Source organism: Nothoprocta perdicaria, unplaced genomic scaffold (assembly GCF_003342845.1).
Source record: "Nothoprocta perdicaria isolate Ctin4 unplaced genomic scaffold, notPer1 scaffold_18, whole genome shotgun sequence".
NCBI lineage: Eukaryota > Metazoa > Chordata > Aves > Tinamiformes > Tinamidae > Nothoprocta > Nothoprocta perdicaria.
The window spans coordinates 4,867,732-4,875,377 of NW_020454982.1; the positions used below are offsets into that span (position 1 = coordinate 4,867,732).

The 7,646-nt window shown below is 38.7% G+C and overlaps 1 protein-coding gene and 1 long non-coding RNA gene across 2 annotated transcripts in view; one reads left to right on the plus strand and one right to left on the minus strand.

Annotated features, from left to right (window-relative positions):
• The window catches only part of SIAH1 (siah E3 ubiquitin protein ligase 1), a 20,270-nt gene extending 16,943 nt beyond the window's left edge, over positions 1 to 3,327 (minus strand). Inside the window, exon 1 of the mRNA XM_026036530.1 lies at positions 3,288 to 3,327. The gene's annotated coding sequence lies outside the window, so the exon portion shown is untranslated. The remainder of the gene's footprint in view (positions 1 to 3,287) is intronic.
• LOC112945009 lies at positions 395 to 7,121 on the plus strand. Its single transcript, XR_003248912.1, has 3 exons — positions 395 to 456; positions 4,929 to 5,019; positions 7,100 to 7,121. It is a non-coding gene; the product is annotated as an uncharacterized LOC112945009 (long non-coding RNA).
• The last annotated feature ends 525 nt before the right edge of the window (positions 7,122 to 7,646 follow it).

Consider the following 7,646-nt stretch of genomic DNA (forward strand, 5'->3'; position numbering starts at 1 on the left):
GCCTACCCGGCCCGTCCCGCGGCCCCGCGCCTCGAGCAGAGGACGAAGCAGCCTCGGCGGCGGCTGCAGACGAGGCGGGGCTCGGGCGGCGAGCGCGCCCCGCTCCTGTGCGGCCACAGCCCCTCGTCCCGCGCTTGGCCTGCACGCGCACACGCGTGCGCCTCAGCACGTGCGCACAGGTACCGGGCCCAGCGCCCCAACGGCCGCGCTCTTCCCCGAGAACAGGCCGTTTGTTTTATTCCCAGTAAAATATGGGAAAAGATGGACTCAGGCCAGTTTTCCTTTCCCCTTGGAAACTCTCCTGGCTAGTTTAGTGGATTTGTGGGTGGCTAAGGAGAGGTTCTCCGTCCCTTCCCTGAGCAGCAAGTGCATCCTTCTGTGCGGCCTTCCCGCCTCCAGCCTGCCAAGCCTCGCTGCTACCGAGAGCTACCACACTTACTGCTAAGGCCACGTCCTGTGAGTATCCACTGTAGTAACACAGTGTTTTTGAATCCCACTATTAAGGAATCCTCCCTACTGCAAATAATGTACTATAGGAGCAATAATGTCAATTATAGGAGCACAGCACCCCCTTTCACTATTTTTCCCCAGCAAATCTTGTAGCTGGGCAGTGGTTAATGAGCCTTTTCCTGTGGGCAGCAATACCCTCAGACATGATGACCAAACCCTGGGTTAGGTTGCAACCAGCACCCATCGTAGTTCTTGGCTTACCTGAATTCTTAAAGAAAAAGGTGATGGTTAAGCAAAGTATGATTATTTTTGTTCTGAATAGGAAGAATCATGTTATTAATATTAGCTTTTTCCCCTACCTTTGCCTTCAGTACAAAATAGGACCAAGACACTTGATGTATTTTTTGAACATACAGAAGAAGCCTGTTCAATAGTCGAAACTTGAAAGGTAGTTGATATGAGAACCAGAACCGTAATCAGTTCCACAATCTATGTGGTTATTACAAAGCCTCCTGTGGTTAAACTTTCGTTTTGCAAACACACGCTAACTTTTACCTAAAAAAAAAAAGCATGGCCTACCAGTCCTCTATACTAGAGAAACTAATTCAGCTTTGTTTCTAATGGATTTTTTTCCCACCCCTCTCCTCACCAGAGGTTACTCCTCACCACAGGTTACTCTCCCGCCTGTCCTCGCAGGGCTCATTGCAGCCACGCTCTGACCTGTCCCCATCTCTTCGCCTGCAGGGCTCCACAGCTGCTTCCCAGCCACGTGCACAACCCACCTCGGTCCTGGCTGCCACCCCAAAGCATCCATGCTGCTCCCTGCCCTCATCAGGGTTTCTTTTACTCTCTCTGTTCGTTACTTTTCAAGACAACTTCAAGACTTCATTGACTTTGACACTCATTCCTCCATCAAGCCGGAGTGAAATATCCATAGGTTCAAATGAGAGGGCTGACAGCAAGCACAGCAATCCCCACCATAACAAGGTCACCTAGGCCTCACTGCCTTGGGAAACAAGAACAAAACTGTCCAAAGGAACCGTAAGAGATCACCTTTGGATCCATCCTGTGCTCCCAGGCAGAACCTGCTGTGCCTTCCTCCTGATAGGTGTTTGTCTAAACAGCTCATAAAAGCCTGCTCTGGTAGAAAGTCGGTAACTTTCCTCTTAAGCCTATTCTGTTGTTTTTCTGTCGTCCCTTTTGTATTTGTAATTCTGGAACTGGACACAAGCTCCAGCTGAGACCTTTCTCAGTGCTGAGCAACTCACAGGACTCTACAGGGATACTGTTAAATTTGCAGTTATATGACCTGATAACCACTAACAGGTTCAACAGTCAGTTTACAACAGTAAGAAGAAAAGAGTAAAAAGAAAAATATCTGAATAGAGGAGATGATACAAAAAATTGTGAAGCCCATCCTCCAAAAACTTAGTATTTTGTTGTTGATAGTTCTTGTCAGAATACATCCAATCAAATGAAAATCCCTTTTACAAACAATGCTTTTGTAAGCACTGCTCAGCTTACAAAACATTGCACTAGGACATTTACTGTTTCTGTCTTACAAATCAGTAAATTAGTGCAGAGAGCTGATTTATCAAAGTATGTTGAGACTATAAGACATATTACTTCTTTAAGCTTTAGATATTCTCTATTCTCTTTCTTAAAAGTACTTTGATTTCATACTTAAGAGGGCTAAACCTGTTCGCACTGTTTGTTAGTCGCTACAGTATTTTACAAAGCTCATGTTATTGTAATATGATATCTATAAAGTTAATGGCTAATGGTTAAAGTTAAATTTAGAACATAATCTTCCCAAACATACACTTATTTTGAGACTTGCTTATAAGAAGTACCTGAAGGTAATATAGTATGCCAATTAGAAATTAGCATTTGCACAAATTACAAAAGATAATCTAAAATAATCATCAAAAGATTAAACATCATTTTGGGTTACACTTAAGACCTGCATATATAGACTGTTGAATGCAGCCTTCATTGTAAGGGTGTACAGAGATTTTCTGAAATATGTACGATATCCTACTTTTAAATGGTAAAATCTTATAAATATACAGTATTTCATACTCCATAATTCCATCGATAAATACTTCGCATGACAGAGAGCATTTTTTTTTTTTCCCCAAGGGCCTACTTCTATTTTTACCACTTGGGCAATTCCCTCAAATTCAGTTTCCACTACAAAAGGGAACAAACAACCTTCAAAATGCAAAAGCTGAAGTTTCAAAAGGCAATAAGTAGAATCCCAAACTTAGCATATAAAATAATATTTCTTCCTAAAGCTGCTACTAGGCTGGTTGGATTTGACAGTCCTGATGATCCAGTTGACTGCACTGGATGTACTCATAGAAAATGTATGTTATAGTCTAATATTAATTATAGTGTAGCTATGTACTAAGTCTTCAAGAATTTACAAGACTACTTGAAAAAATCAGACTGAATCTTTATATTTAATAATTATCACAATCAACTAATATAACTGATCTCAGTTATTTTTTTAAGAAATATTTTGCTTTACTGTTTTTGTCTGAATGTCACACATGTGACTTAGTTATGACTTTTTCAGGACTTCCAAAAAGCTTAATTTGAAAGAAGAGGCTGAAGACAATTTTTATAAAAAGATTAAGGGGAGATGGAAGATTTTCAGTTTAGCAATAGACAACATGTTAGACAAAAAGTTCATCCTAGAGTGAAGAAAGTTGCTTTGGGCAGAATGGTGCTTTGTTATATTTTAATTCACACACTAATGTATTTTACAGGTTTCATGTGATACCAGATCAATGAACGTTTCAGAAGCACCGTATAGCTTATTTTGGACTCACCTTCTTCCTCAGTTTCATCCCTTCTGATATCTAGGCCTCTGTCTTGAGATATCCTGGATATCCTAGAATATTGAAATCAGAGGATTAGGTTGCACATATTGTTTATACACCACTTACATAAAAATATATATATAATCAATTGATTTCAGGCTATATAGCAATTCCGCGAGTTCTTGGAGCTCCACAGAAATACTGATGGTCACCATATCTCCAGACAATTCTTACCTTACAGTTTTAGGAGGAAAGTAAGTGGCTGTCTGACAAAGTAGATAAAATAATCCATCTAAATTCTGTTGTGGTACAACAAAAAAATGATTTTCAAGACAGAACCATTAGCAACATGAAGAGTCACACAAGCAGTGTCCTCCTGAGGATCAGTACAGATCCTGGCAGAGGCTTAAGACTACCAAGTTATTTCATAAGAGCCCATAACGAGTTGTTAGATGTAATAGAATTCCAGTCAGCACTGACCTGATTTGGATTCCAACTGCCTAAATAAATTTCCAAGCCTTTAAAAACCAAATCTCCCAATTCTTACATATGTAAATATCCAGTCTTCTTTGACTCCACCTGAGTCAAGAATGAAACGTATAGTTACTTAGCATTTTAGATGCTATAATATTGGAGAATTTCTGTGGATATGTGTAACACACTTGATAAAATATCAAATTTTAACTATTTGGCCATTCAATAAATAAATTACAATATCATAAACTGATTTGAAAGTTATGAGAAATATGTATAAGAACTTGTGTTCATTTTGAAACTTGAATGGTTGTAGGGTTGAATAGGCAAACAAAAGAACTTAGAGAGTTTGGTTTTGGCAAGGGTTTTGGGAGGTTATGCCTGGCCAGAGCAAACTCATCTTACACCATGCTCTGAAGAAACATATTGCTGGGCCCTGTCAGGCAATGAGAGAAAGTGCCAAGTAATAAATCAATTACATAAAGCTTTTTTTTTTTTTTTTTTTTTTTTTTTTAAACCAGGGACTACTACCACATTTCAATTAGTATGATAGATAATCTCTATACACATTTAATGATACAATAACTAGAGCCTCAATTTTCTATAAAGATTTCTGAATCAAGCTCAATGCCTTTAATCCAGAAAAAACAACCAACATCATATGCAAACACGTATAACTGGCACAACTAAACAAGCAGGAAGACACTTGCCTTTTCAAGAAATTTTTCTAGAGGTATTATTCTGGCATCATAACCGGAACATTAAAAGAAAAAAAAAAAAAAAAAAAAAAAAAAAAAAGAGAGAGAGAGAGAGATCACTTTCCTTCCTTTCAATCCCCTTTACTCATTTTGTTAAATACCTGAGACAGGCTGCTGGTCAAGTTTGACGATCAGAAAACACACATTAATCCAATTTTCTGCATTTGCAACCAGTCCATTGAGGTGCACGATTGACCCCTCGTTCATATCCTGCCACGGCAGCCAGTTCCCTCTGTTCCAGGTCTCCCAGTACTCCTGATTGTTTTCACTGTATCTTCTCTTTAGCCTTCACTTCTCCACTCTACCCAGGCCTGTGACTGAGCCACTAATATTTGCCAGCATATCAGCATTTTGAGAACACCTCCAAAGAAAATTATTATGCTTTCACTGATTTTTTCCCGCATTGTTCTTTTTCTAGACACGTAAAATTGAGAAAACATCTTTTCGTTTTCTGCATGAATCAGTAAGAACGTGTGCCCTACTGCGGGAAGTTTGGACCAGCAAGCAAGGTTTGTGTGCAGCCTTAAATGAAAGGAGATTAGTGGGAGGTTTGATGTTTTTTCTCTTGGTAGTAAATTTTTTTCAGCAGAGTAATGGTGATCAGCAAGACATGAATGCAGCAAGGTCATACTGTGCAAAAAAAGTCCTCATCTATCTGTTTAAGATGTATTTAAAAATCACTATCATTGCCACAGATGTGTTCACTGGAAACATCTGCAAATCATACACCAGATAAATATAACACCTCACTGAAAAACAACTAAATAAGGGTACTTATTATCAGGTATCTTTTGCCATGCAACATTCCTTTTAATTTTGCTGCAAGTTCTGCCCGAGCAGACACCACAGAGAGTGTAATGAGGATTATAAAATTGAAGGGGGTGCCTCTCACTGAAGCAGCACTTGGCCACAAAGAAATCTGATTACGTGCATTATCCCTGACACTTCTGATTTACCAGAGAAGAGGGAAAATCACAAAAGACAACATTCTGTTTTTCACACCTGAGTACAGAGAAAGCCTGAGGCATTATAATGTTCTTTGATACATCCATCTATTCTATATTGCAAAAGTCTTTTTTCATGCTACTGTAACATCATTTACCACTGCAGTACCTCTTGTTTCCAGCCTTCCCTTAGGCTGCCAGTGCTGCAGAGGAAAGCTTTGAGTCACAGGCTTCCTTTTATTCAATGAGGTCATTATAACAGTGTTATCCCTGGTCTCAAGAGAAATATTTTTGAAAACACAGTCTGGTTTGCAACAAGATAATTCTAATAATGTAATATGACAAGAATAGGTTAGCCATCCCATTTGGTATGATGATACTGAGCATCAATAATGTCATTATAATTTCCCCTGTTCAGAACTCCTTTTTTTATTCCTGTTATTCCTGTTTTTTTTTCTGGTTTGGTTTTTGTCTCAGCTGTGTGTAGAGAACAGCTCCTTGACTAAAGTAGAAGACTCCTTTCTTTAATGATTTGACTTAATTCATAAAAGATTAAGTGCATACACCAAAGTAATCCTAAAATTAAATATTAAATCTCTTAGGCAGTTATAAACAAACTTGTATTTGTTTTATTTTGCCCATTTGCTTTAAATTAAATACTCTTGGGAAGATCAAGCATTTGCAGAACTGCCCGAGAGAAAATTTATAGCTTGTCAGCTGCCTAAAGATATCATCTTCCAATGTATTTTTGGGTGACATGGTAGCAACATTCAATAAGACATTAAACAGAAATCCTGTGCAAGCTCTGCCCATGTTCACTGTGATTCTGCTTAAAAGTTAATTTCTCTCTAAATGAAAGAAAGCAAACACATCGTTTGAACATCTGCCCAGGGAAAGACACGTCCTGCTAACAATTACGGAGCAACCGCTGCTCCATCTGGCCCAGTGGGGAAGAAGAGCAGCCCTGGATGGCGCATCCATCCCCTGGGCTCGGGCAGCCCCCATGCACCCTGCGGAGGCACCTCAAGGCACAGGGAAATGCAGCTCCCCTGGGTGCTGCGTGGCCCGACAGACACTGGCATCAGGGACACCTGCAGCACCACTGTGCTGCTCTTTCAAACAAGACACAGTTGAAGGCATAATGTTTACAAGCAGAATCCATTGCATAGCTTCAGTTTTGCTCTTTCCTAGTATATTAAATTTAATTGTGCTGTCCTTACAAGTAATGAAGGGAGCACTAATGGAAGAAAATTGTCGTTTGTTCAAAGGAACAAAAGCGCCAAAACATGAGTATTTCTTGCAAGAAGCTATTCTTGCTGTTAGCCATCCTACATGCTTACAAAATTTGGATTAATGCTAGAGAGAGCTACTGCTATAGTATTACAATCAGTCGTGTCCTTATGTATCCTAAACTGTACTGTTCAGGGACTAATTTTAAATAAATTGACTCCAGTAGAGTTTCAAACGTTATTCTTTCCCTTTAGTCATTGAATTATAGACAATAATATTCATATAATATTCATAATCAATACATTTCATCACTGAGTTTCCAATAAACAGCCCTTGGAAGTGTATTTCTTTCTTGAAAGGTTTATTACACTATCATGTTCAACTTCTAAAACTGTGTTTTTTTTTTTTTTTCCAGGTTTTTCTCTTCCTTGACTGGTAAGTTTATCAAAGAAAATACTTTTTTTTTTTTTTTCATACATGGTCACTTACAACTTTTTATGCCACTTTAAATGATGCTTACTCTAAGCTCTCTTCTGATTTTATTGCTTCCTAATTACTGAATAACAATTAGACATTGAAAAGAAAAAGGGTATCTAGGCTTGCTACCAAGGCAAAAATACCTCCTGGGAATGAAAAACAAGCCACAGCTGCTGCATCTGCTGAATTCTACAGGAAATTAATTTAATCTAGCTACAGGATGGACACTGGGGTAATTAGTGCCAGAGGCCTTTTAAAGCATATACCTAAATCCTCACGAATTATTTTAAGTTTCATTTATCTTTGCCGCTTTCTAGATTTGCGACTTGGTTATAACATGACACTTAACCATTACAAAATCCTTTTACTATGCAAAACTTTTTAGATAGATTTTACACAGGCACCTTGGCATACATTCTCTCAACAACCTAAATTAGTTTGCATGCATCAAGCCTGTAACAACATTGAAAATACAACATACAAAA